We start from the raw sequence: 11,686 nt of genomic DNA on the forward strand, positions 1-11,686 counted from the left end.
TAAACAAAACAACTACACCAACAAGTTTCGATAACTACGTTAGCGTCTTCAGAGATCGACCTTATACAAACAAACCTTTGTTTTTAGGGGTTAAACTAAATATGAAAAGGGTTAAAAGACGTGCCAATCGATAGGTTTTCGTAAACCGAATCTAATAACACCAGTTTCAATGTACTGAAATGGTTAAGCCCAAAGTTATGTAATTTTTTTAGTATAGGAATCTCGTTTCTTAAAATTAAATTAAAACAATTTTAACCTCAAATATATGATTAAACTTAATAATCTGCGACGTTGCCAAAGTTAATTTTAAGCGAATAAATTGAAAAAATTAACTATTTACTTATAAAAGTTGAATAATAACGTCACCCACCAACGTTCAGTTCGACTCAGAGCGCTCTGAGTGTAAGTAGGACCGTACATTGACAGCTGTCAATCCCCAAAACAATCGTTCATGAAATTTTGATACAAAATTATGTGCAAAAATCGAAGCTTTTGATTTCAGAAATTAAAGAAAATTGAGTGTTGTGAGAATTAATTGGAAGGAAGGGAAAAAAGGGTCTTTCTCAACTGAGTTATTACTTGGAGAAGAGCCCTGGTTTTACGAATTCAATGTGGAGCTCAAATCTCAAAGTAAACAAAAAAGATATTAGGAGAACTCAGAGCAAAGAAGTCGTGAATATCAGGGTCCAGTGTGAAGACAATGTTAATTGTTTTCTTTGATTCTAGCGGCATTGTTCACGAGGAATTTGTGGCAGGTGGATCCTTCATCACGGCAATGCGCCAGCTGACACGTCGCTCGTTATGACTTCTTCTTTATATACTCGAAACGCAAATTGGTGCTTCGGGGAAGGCACTTGGAAGATGTGGAAGTCAACAGCATCACAAATGAAGACTTCCAGCAGTGGAAACGGCTTTGGCAATAATGCATCTACGTTGAAGGAACCAACCTCTTATTTTGTGAATATTAATTATGGGGGTTTATACAATTAACGATATATATGAAGATATATACGAAGATGGTTCGAAGAAAGACTTACTAAGGTGATTACATAATCAATAACCGCTTCGTTTATGATGACATACATCAAAATATTTATCTCAATATTATAAATAGATTGGTTTTGATACTTATATGAGTAGAAAGCTTTTCTTTGTTGGATAAATATGGGCAAAACCATCAGATTCACCTGATCTCGCTCTCCCTGATTATTTTCTCTTCCCCAGTTTAACTAAATGGCTTAATTGGAAGCGTAATATGTGATGGCAATTAAAAATGCATATAATATTAATTTTTTTGGTGATTTGAAAATATTGGTATCTCCCTGGACAATGATATGACATCTTCCTTGTCCTTGCGACTGTTTATTAGATTTTAAAAACGACCAGTAGTCACTAGATACCAAATCTGGGGAATATAGTGGATACAGAAGCAATTCGAAGTTGAATAAATGATAAAAAATAGATGTAAGTAGTTCAAATTATGCTTATTGATGTACGAGGATGGTCCTAGAAGTGTCCTAGAGTGCCTCGTACGACCTGCGAAGACCAGCATCGAAGAAACGACTTTAAAAATGAAGATAACAACACAACAACAGATTTTGAGTCACTCAGAGCTAAATCTTTGGTATAAAGTGACCCAGGACACAATTCGTAGCCTAATTGATGGATTTTTGTAATGGAAACTACAAATAAATGCATTTTTGTATAATGTAGAGCTGAGTGTGTTGATTATCACACAAAGTGTACTGTCAAAAAGATTACTTCTAATGCTCTATACTATATTCTAGTACCAATATTTATTTCCATAATTAATTATAATAATAAAATATATTATGAGGATGAAAACAATTAATCGGCTTTAGAAGCTTGCGCTGAAACGTTGTTGAAAACAAACTAGAAAGCAACTTCATCTCAAAAACCCATTTATGTAGATTCGTGCATATCTACAACTGATAGAATGAACTTATTAACCGTATAAACGTGAACAATTGTTAACGTAAGGAATTACAGAATAAGATACAATGTCAATTGCTTTGTTTTAATGTTGTATTTGATACCTGTTATTTGATAAGTACATTGTCTCAAGATAACAAACTTTGTAAACTGAATTAGAACATCAATTCAACTGAATAATTGTACGTACGTCTAAATGTACTTTATTCGTTTCTCTGTTCTTTATAAATGATTATTTAGAAATTTTGTACAAGATATTTATCATTTACTAGCTAACTAGTTTTCTGAAAAGGTCTAGAACTGATCGCAACTTTTCCACATACCCCGCGCTCCAGAATTAGCTGAAAAATTAGACATCAGCTTAGATAATATTGGACAAATAATTTATAAACCGCTTTTAGCTAAATGGGTGCCAAGATTTCTGAATTTTGAGCATAAATCCACACACTGGAAAGTTTGAACGCGTTTCCTGCAGCGGTACGAAGAGGAAAAAAATTTATGGCACCGAATATTCACTATAGACGAAACTTTTTGAGATTTCAAGAATGAAGTGGTAACGAACACAATCAGAAAGCTTTTTTTTTTTAAATTCAATGCTTCCGCAAAATCTTGATTATTCCCACAGTTCAAAATACAATTAAATGCCGGTCCGTTTCAGGAATTTACTTTTCTGATTTTCTCACTGAACTGTGATAACGAGACGATATTGCTAAAACACCCTCCTTATAGTCCAGATTTATCCCAATGCGATTATTATTTAATTGATTTGATTTAATTAAAAAAAGGCATCCATTATTGCAAAACTCCAATTTATATTTGAACCACTCTCGTATATACCCAATTTTAGAGTGACGATGCATGCTGTTTAGGTATTTCTAATCGAATAAGCGTGAAAAAACTTTTTTATAAATTAAACAAATATGGAAATATATTAAAAATGGAGTTAACCTTATTTTTATTGATTTCACTCAGGTCATCATGAATCTCTCGCTAAACAAATGGACTCTAGAAACATTTACAGTTCCCATGCATAACATGTTGTTGGATTAGAATATTTTTTAAGCAAATGGTATCTAAATATGCAAAATCTGTGAAATCTCGCCGCTCAACCATCATTAATTGATCGGCAACCGCAGTCGTGTCACTAGTGGTCCATCAACGAAATTGTAGTCAGTAAGTCAAGGTCAACGTTTCTTTCTCGATTGCATCGTGTCGAGATTCCGCGAAATATCATACTGACCTACAATTGTCACTTCCTGGTGTGTGTAGTGCGCTAAGGCGGCCGTCTCTCTTATGTATACTGAGATCAGCCACCCATGATGATTTTTTCCAGGATCCTGCCGATTCGAGACACTTGGGCGCCTTACATTTTATGTAACAATTATTAAATAATAAACTCGGTATATTACAACTGAATAAAACGATAACAAAATATCAGTTATTAAAAAGTTACTACAAATAGACAGTTTAGGGGTTGGGAACACTGATATGAATATGTCAAATCTGACATTGACGTTTTTAATGGTGAAAATACTTAGAACGTGATGTCATACGAGTGGTATTTGAGTTGTTTACAGATATTTGAAACATATCAACATTTTCGTCCGATGAATTTCTAATTATGGATTAAACCAATAGCAGCTTCGACTTTTCATGATGAAGCACCATCTAGAGCTACCGTGTTTCGCCGGCTGTTGTACCATAAAATTCCGACGCTGTACGACGATTTTGCATGAACATTCTGCTGCCAAAAAGATTTTCTCGCGTTGGATATCGCATAATTTGATTATCGTTCAAAAAAAGCTTGTCTCCATTGGTGCGAAGAAGCGTTGAAAAAATTGATTCGCGATGCTTCAAAAGTCGTCTATAACAGACGATGCTGATGAAACTAGAACTAAACAAAAATCTAAATAGTAAGGATCTTTCTGGACGAGCTACTAGACATGTAACCACTGTTCTATTAGAGCTTCTTTGAGCTTCTAAAGCGTTCGAAAGGGAAACCCATCGTAGAAACTAATCATTCTCCACGATGACAATTCGAGGTATCACACATGAGGTTTTTGGGTTCAGTCATTGTTTGATTGATGATTTCTTCTTATTTCTGCAGTTAAAAAAATAATTGCGTGTTTTTCTACACCTGAAGAAGATATTGAGGCGTTCAAATAACATATTTTGGAGGTACCTCAATCGGAATGGAGAAAATGCTTCGAAAAATATGTAGCAAAATCAACCAAAATGCTTGCTTTCTAAGGTTACTGTACACGAATTTGACTTCACGTAAATTGAACTCTAGAGTGCTTGAAAAAAATATTTTTTCAATTCTTACCGTTTCTATTTGATATAAAAAAATCCTCGCCATAAATAAAACCCAGTAGCTCAGCAATAAGATGTCGGTTTTTTTTTTATTTTAGTGTCCCATTTGATTGAAATATCTTCACGCAATTTTCTACAAAAAACCATTTTACATTCTTAAAGTTGAGTCTTCGAATTATGATTTCCATGTCATGAAGACTAATTGAAACATTGAAATTTGGAAAAATTATTTTTTTTTGCATACTGTTAATTTTAACACGTTGATTTACTTTAAATTCACTAGGATCTCTTCACCATTAGGTCAGTAGATTTGTGGCGAGTAAGAACAAAAAGATTAAATTATAAAAATTTTGACGAACAGCTGGTACGTGTTCTTTTCGTTATTTGAAATTATCTTTGCCTATGTAGAAGTGAGTCATTAAGCTATTAACATTCTTAATATGTCCGAAGCAATTGTTGTGAAGTACTAAAATTCCGCATTAAGGTCATTAGAAACTATCAGTGATTTGTTCTACCATTACTGATTTAAATAGAGAAATTTCTGTAAGGAACAAACACTACTATTATTAGAATAACGAATTGTTTTTAATTTTTCGTTATAAATTGCCTTGATGAAGATCGAAATAGGTCGAAACGTCTATTATCACTTGTTTTTTTTTAATAAAACGATAAAAAAACATATAAATAGGTCAAAGAATTTCTAAAAACACTTGTATCATTTCTGACTCTTTCAAATGCGTATATGTACTTTGTTCAGACTATGTTCTTACATGGCTTATATAAAATTTGTTTAATTACAAATATGTAGGAAAATTTAGGTTTGTAGTGAACATTTTATAAATAGTAAATAGGAGATATGCCCATATCCAGATCTGCATATCCATTATCCAGAGCAGGTAATTTATTTCGCGTCGACAATAATTTTCTTGGGCGAAATTACACCTAGGAGAGTGGAAATCAAACGCAATTGTCGGAAATTACAAGTTAGAACGCAAAAGGTTCATCGTAGAAGTAATTATAGTCTCGAAAATGAAAATCGAATCATTTGTAAAGAAGTTTAAGTTGGTGAGGATTCTGGGAGAAGGAGAGGCTTCTAAAGAATTCGTTTTCGTCCATATCTTCAGAAATATGGCAGTTCATTATCTATCGAAATTGTACCAATTATTTTTTCTCTTAACCTCGAAATTTTTTGCGCACAAATAGAGATTGAAACTCCGTAATTTTGATATGTTAGATTTTTTTTCGAAATAACGCTGAGCGCCATATTGATTGTTATTTCCTGTAGATGAACGTGATTTTTTGGAGTTTTTGGAGTACATTCATTGGTTAGGTTTGAGTACATCTCAAACTTGTAAGTGGGGCTCAAAATTGATTAGTAACTCATGGAAATAACTCTTTATTAAGTCAAGGTTGTTTCTAAAGGAAATTATAATGATTTGGTAAATCGACAGACGTCTTTATCTTTTTCTTCAATATTAAAGATCCAAAAAAAACATTAATTCATATCTATTTGTGAAAATAACTCCGGAAAGATCTTTTTTAGACTGACTCAATAACCTCCAAGAGCCTATTATTCGTAATAATCCCAATAGATCACAAGTGGCCAGTGCAGTGAGCATGAGTCACTTTCCAAAGTTGACCATCGTTACCAAGAGATTGGTAACTTTGATCGAAGATGGGGCTTCGAAAGAAAAAGGTTCAAATCCGCTTAACAAAAGCTCACAGAAATGCGAGTGGTTGTGAGAGGCTGAACAGACTTTAGATGATTAACCTTGTGTCAAAAATACCAACAACAACAGAAAAATTCTAGCTAGAAAAAAATGGGATAGCAACGAATATTATAGAATGAATAAACTTCCATGAAAAATCGATTAGGACAAAAGACAGTGTTTTTTTTCTACGTTTAAATTTTTTCTTTTTATCCTATTGGAGATGTATGATTTTGTTTTAACACCACCTGTGAATATTTTCAATAAATAATCACCATTTATGATAATTTTTTTCAGAATGTCTATTTGTGACGAACGCTTTTCAACGATCTAAAAATCTACACATCTCCTAAACCATAAATTAATAAATAAATCAATTAAAAAATTCATTTTTGATATTTTTAGATTGTATAGGTTGTCCCTGTAAAAATTGCGGTTTGTTAATTATTGAGCATGTAGATTCGACCTTGTACTATAATTAATATAAATTGAATTACTTCGTTTGACATAAATGACCGACATCATTTTTATGTAGGCCATTGTAGAAGCTCTCTGTTTATTTCTACACATATTAATTCATTTCCAAACTGTGTTATCGACATCGAAAAATGCAAAAATGAACCGGCGCTTCTGGCGAATTTCAATTCCACATAAATAATGGCCGAATTAGTAAAATATATGCCGAATACTGGTATAGAATATCTAAATCGGAAAGTGTAGGTAATGGGAATATAAACATAAAGCATACATGACATTATTTTCGGAAAGTCGCATACAAATTAAATTAAAATGTCGACACGTAAGAGATCAAAGATAAAACGGTGCTAATTCAATTCTAGTAACACAATATGCCAGTCAAGTAGTTGACTCTCAACCACTTTACAACTAATAAGAGAATCGATAAGCGACGTTGCCAAAATTACTTACCAAGAGGACTAACCGGTAACAGCATTTTATAATAAAAAATTTTAGGTAAAAGTATGTAAGTTGAATTTGTCTCAATAAAGTTGGCCCAAAATCTAAATTAAAATGAATCTAAATATATATATGTGTTCACGATAAATTCATAAAATATTCAGCTAACACACTTAATTTTACTGATACAGTTAGAATATTTGTGAATTATTAAAAAATGACGATTTTTACAAAAAAAGACCCCACTCAATCCTCAGTTTTTCTGAGACTACCCTCCAATTCATCTCGTCCCAGAATACCTCCGAACACTTTAGAGGTAGTTTTGAGGGGGCTGGGGAGGTTTTGTGGCTTCAAACTACCATTGTGTCAAGTTTCAGAAAAACTAGTCGAAGCCCCTGCTCTTATGGTACCCTTGGACTCTTCAGGAGTAATTTTGGGAACTTTTGAGGTTTTCTACCAATTGAGAAGCCTCTACTCTTATGGTACCCTTGCACTGTTAAGAGGTAGTTTTGGGGATTATGGAGGTTTGCATATTTCGAGTCCATCGATACTTTTGATCAGCTTGCTTTGTACTACATTCTATTAAGTTTTTGAGGTTTTGTGCCCATTGAGACTTGCTCCAAACTACCATTGTGTCAAGTTTCAGAAGAAACTTATAGAAACCTATTTTCTTATGGTACCTTTGGACTGTTAAGAGGTACTTTTGGGGATTATGGAGGTTTGCGGGTTTCGAGTTCATCGATACTTTTGAACAGCTTGCTTTGTACTACATTCTGCCAAGATTTTGAAGTTTTGTGCCCATTGAGACTTGGTCCAAACTATCATTGTGCAAGTTTCAGAAAAAACTGGCAGAAACCCATTTTCTTATGGTAACCTTGGACTGTTAAGAAGTAGTTTTGGAGGTTTCCGGGTTTAGAGTTCATCGATACTTTTAATCAGCTTGCTTTGTACTATATTCTGCCAATATTTTGAGGTTTTGTGCCCATTGAGACTTGCTCCAAACTACCATTATGTCAAATTTCAGAAAAAACTGGTAGAAACCCATTTTCTTATGGTACCCTTGGACTGTTAAGAGGTACTTTTGGGGATTATGAAGGTTTGCAGATTTCGAGTCCATCGATACTTTTAATCAGCTTGCTTTGTACTACATTCTGCCAAGATTTTGAGGTTTTGTGCCCATTGAGACTTGCTCCAAACTATCACTGCTCAGTCTCAGAAAAAACTGGTAGAAACCCATTTTCTTATGGTACCCTTGGACTGTTAAGAGGTACTTTTGGGGATTATGAAGGTTTGCAGATTTCGAGTCCATCGATACTTTTAATCAGCTTGCTTTGTACTACATTCTGCCAAGATTTTGAGGTTTTGTGCCCATTGAGATTTGCTCCAAACTATCATTGTGCAAGTTTCAGAAAAAACTGGCAGAAACCCATTTTCTTATGGTAACCTTGGACTGTTAAGAAGTAGTTTTGGAGGTTTCCGGGTTTAGAGTTCATCGATACTTTTAATCAGCTTGCTTTGTACTATATTCTGCCAAAATTTTGAGGTTTTGTGCCCATTGAGACTTGCTCCAAACTACCATTATGTCAAATTTCAGAAAAAACTGGTAGAAACCCATTTTCTTATGGTACCCTTGGACTGTTAAGAGGTACTTTTGGGGATTATGAAGGTTTGCAGATTTCGAGTCCATCGATACTTTTAATCAGCTTGCTTTGTACTACATTCTACCAAGATTTTGAGGTTTTGTGCCCATTGAGACTTGCTCCAAACTATCACTGCTCAGTCTCAGAAAAAACTGGTAGAAACCCATTTTCTTATGGTACCCTTGGACTGTTAAGAGGTACTTTTGGGGATTATGAAGGTTTGCAGATTTCGAGTCCATCGATACTTTTAATCAGCTTGCTTTGTACTACATTCTGCCAAGATTTTGAGGTTTTGTGCCCATTGAGATTTGCTCCAAACTATCACTGCTCAGTCTCAGAAAAAACTGGTAGAAACCAATCCTGTTATGGTACCCTTGGACTGTTTAGAGGTAGTTTTGGGGTGTTTTGGAGATTTTGGGGGTTTGTGTCCATTGAGACTTCTAACTAAAGGTTAAAATTTCTTTAAAATTCTTTAAAATTTTTTTCTTCAGCTTGTAATGTCACTATATTTGACATCCAGTATATGAAGCGAGTTTTCTCTATATGAGGAGTCTAACAAGGCCTGAAGGCAGTTTCAAATTTCGAGTAATTATAATTCTAGATAGTTTCAATGAACTTAAGTTCAATTCAAGATGTAGCAGCTACTTCGAACTTGGAAATTCATAGTTAGAAATTCAAAGTTGTATTTTCATAAACTAAATATTCTGTTAAAACTGGTTCTAATCACTAAAAATTTCATAAGAAATTATAAAATATATGAACATATTCAAACAAAAAATGATCTCTGAGGAAAGATAAGCAAATCATGACTTGATATCGGTTTGAAAAACTCAAAATATACAATGTTTTTGAAGAATAGTACAAGTTTTTAAGAGACAGGCATCAAATCAAGCTTATTTCCGTCAAATGCATGAAAATAGAAGTGATGCAAATGGTACCAATACATTGACAGATTGACCAAGATAATACCACCAAAGAAAAAAATTTCAATTACAGAAAATAACGATATTAATTTTGTGCATTTTTGAAAATTTGTCTTTTTGATAAAATTGATGATTGAATAGGTCGATTCTCAATAATTTTTAATGATTAGTGCTTAATACGAACTAACCTATAAACTTTCTACTACGAATATTCTTTGAGGAAATGAGAACTCGTTAATTTTCTCACACTCAATTATTTTTATTGTTTAAAGAAAACTTAAATACTATAAAAAATGGCAGCGCTGGTTCGTAACAACTAATAAACAAAAGAATTATTTAAACATTTAACCTAACGCGGTTAGACAAACATTTTAAAACGAAGAAAGAAGGCCAAGGTTCGGGCACACCCATTGAATATGGTGAGGAATTTTTATGGTAGTTGTTGGAAATGTTTTCAAGACAATTAGTTAACTCATTTTCTCGTGTTCAAAAATCGATATTTAATGTGTGATGTAGATATGTTAACCTAACCTAACTTAACCTAATTAAATGAAAAATATATCATGTAGTCTAGCGAAACAAATATATAGTATATTAATTATTCTCATGTTGGCAATAAAGATGATTTTTTAACAAATATTTTGCTTTTATTCACCTAAAACATCTACCAATTCTAGAATTATTATTACATAAATGTACACAACGAAATTTATATGTTTAAAATATATTTTGTACCTCAAAGTTCATTCGAAAGTCAGTATGACATCTTGCGGAAATATTAACAACTACATGAATTTATTTAAGTATACTTAAGCAACTTTAGTGATTAACATATCAACGTGAAGATGTCGCTTCAAGTCAAATTACTCTTCTAACAACGTACGTATAATAATTAAAGAAAATTTACCTTATAACTCATTTAAATTAATATTAAATATTTTATATTTGATAACAACGTGTAAAATTACCTAAAAGTCATTAATTTATCCTTAAGACAAAGAAACGTACTTTCAGTGATTAACATTACATTAGGAAGATGTCGCTGCTCAACCAATAAACGTTAAAATGAGATTCCAATACTGAATAATGAAATTGTAGTGAAATTTTCATAAAAATCCTTATTGCAATACTAGTGTTGAAAACTTACCCTCTCAATTTTTGTAAAATAAGATCCTTTGATGAATAAGGCGAGTCGCAATTTTCTCACGAAATTGATCATTTTCAAATATATAAAGTTGGCTGTTGATGTTTCGGAATCAGAAATTTCAGTTGTTCGGAAATTATTCACACGTTGAACTATTTGAAATTTTCATTAAATCTTCAAAGGATTTTCGACTAAATTGATTCGTTCGCCAAATACTTTCAATTGAAGTGAGCAATAGTTTATCAACTTTAATTAGAAACAATTGAATTTAATTACCAGGATTGTCTGTGAAGATCCACAATCATTTCTATTATTTCAAGCTAAAAGTCGCTGGGAGCCAGATCTGGTTCACTTTTCGGAACACGTTTCGCATGAGGAGCTAAAGTGTCTTGGTCTTAATGAAGAATATATTTTGATAAACAATGAAGCCATATCCAATTATAAATATTTGTTTTTATCTGTAAAAGCTTCAGTAGCAACCCTTCTACTAGTTAATAAGGCTTTCATTACTTTTCAAAACTATTTTCGCTTAAAAATCTATTCCAGGAACTGAACTACACCAAAGAAGATCATAGGAAGCACGGAGTACCGAGGAGACAATTGGATCAATCGGTTAAATTAGAGAAAAAACGGAAAAATTTGGAATCAAAGAATCCCTCAGTATTTTCCTAGGGAAGTATCAAGTTATACATCGTAGATTTTACGATGACCCAACAACCATGACGATAAGGGTGTATAACCAACGAGTTAAGCCCTTCAAGTCGAAAGAAGACCTTAGGGAATCCCCTATAAGCACCTGTAGGAATAACAAGATGTGGTGAAATCACCTGATTCATATCTATCCGTGGATTTATCCAGGGATAAAATTTTTGCATGACCAACGATGACTATTTAAATGAGAAACAAAAAAAAATGAGATAAGGAAATTTTGTTTATTTACCAATTCCAAATGTTGATGTAGTTCCTTCAGAATTTCCACTTGAGTATTTCCAATTATTTGTAAACAAATAAACGTATACATACTAATTAATAAAGTATTTTATTTTTGAATAATAATTATTAACTAAACAATCATAGCAGGTGTTTCTG

Source organism: Diorhabda carinulata, chromosome 6 (assembly GCF_026250575.1).
Source record: "Diorhabda carinulata isolate Delta chromosome 6, icDioCari1.1, whole genome shotgun sequence".
Lineage (NCBI taxonomy): Eukaryota > Metazoa > Arthropoda > Insecta > Coleoptera > Chrysomelidae > Diorhabda > Diorhabda carinulata.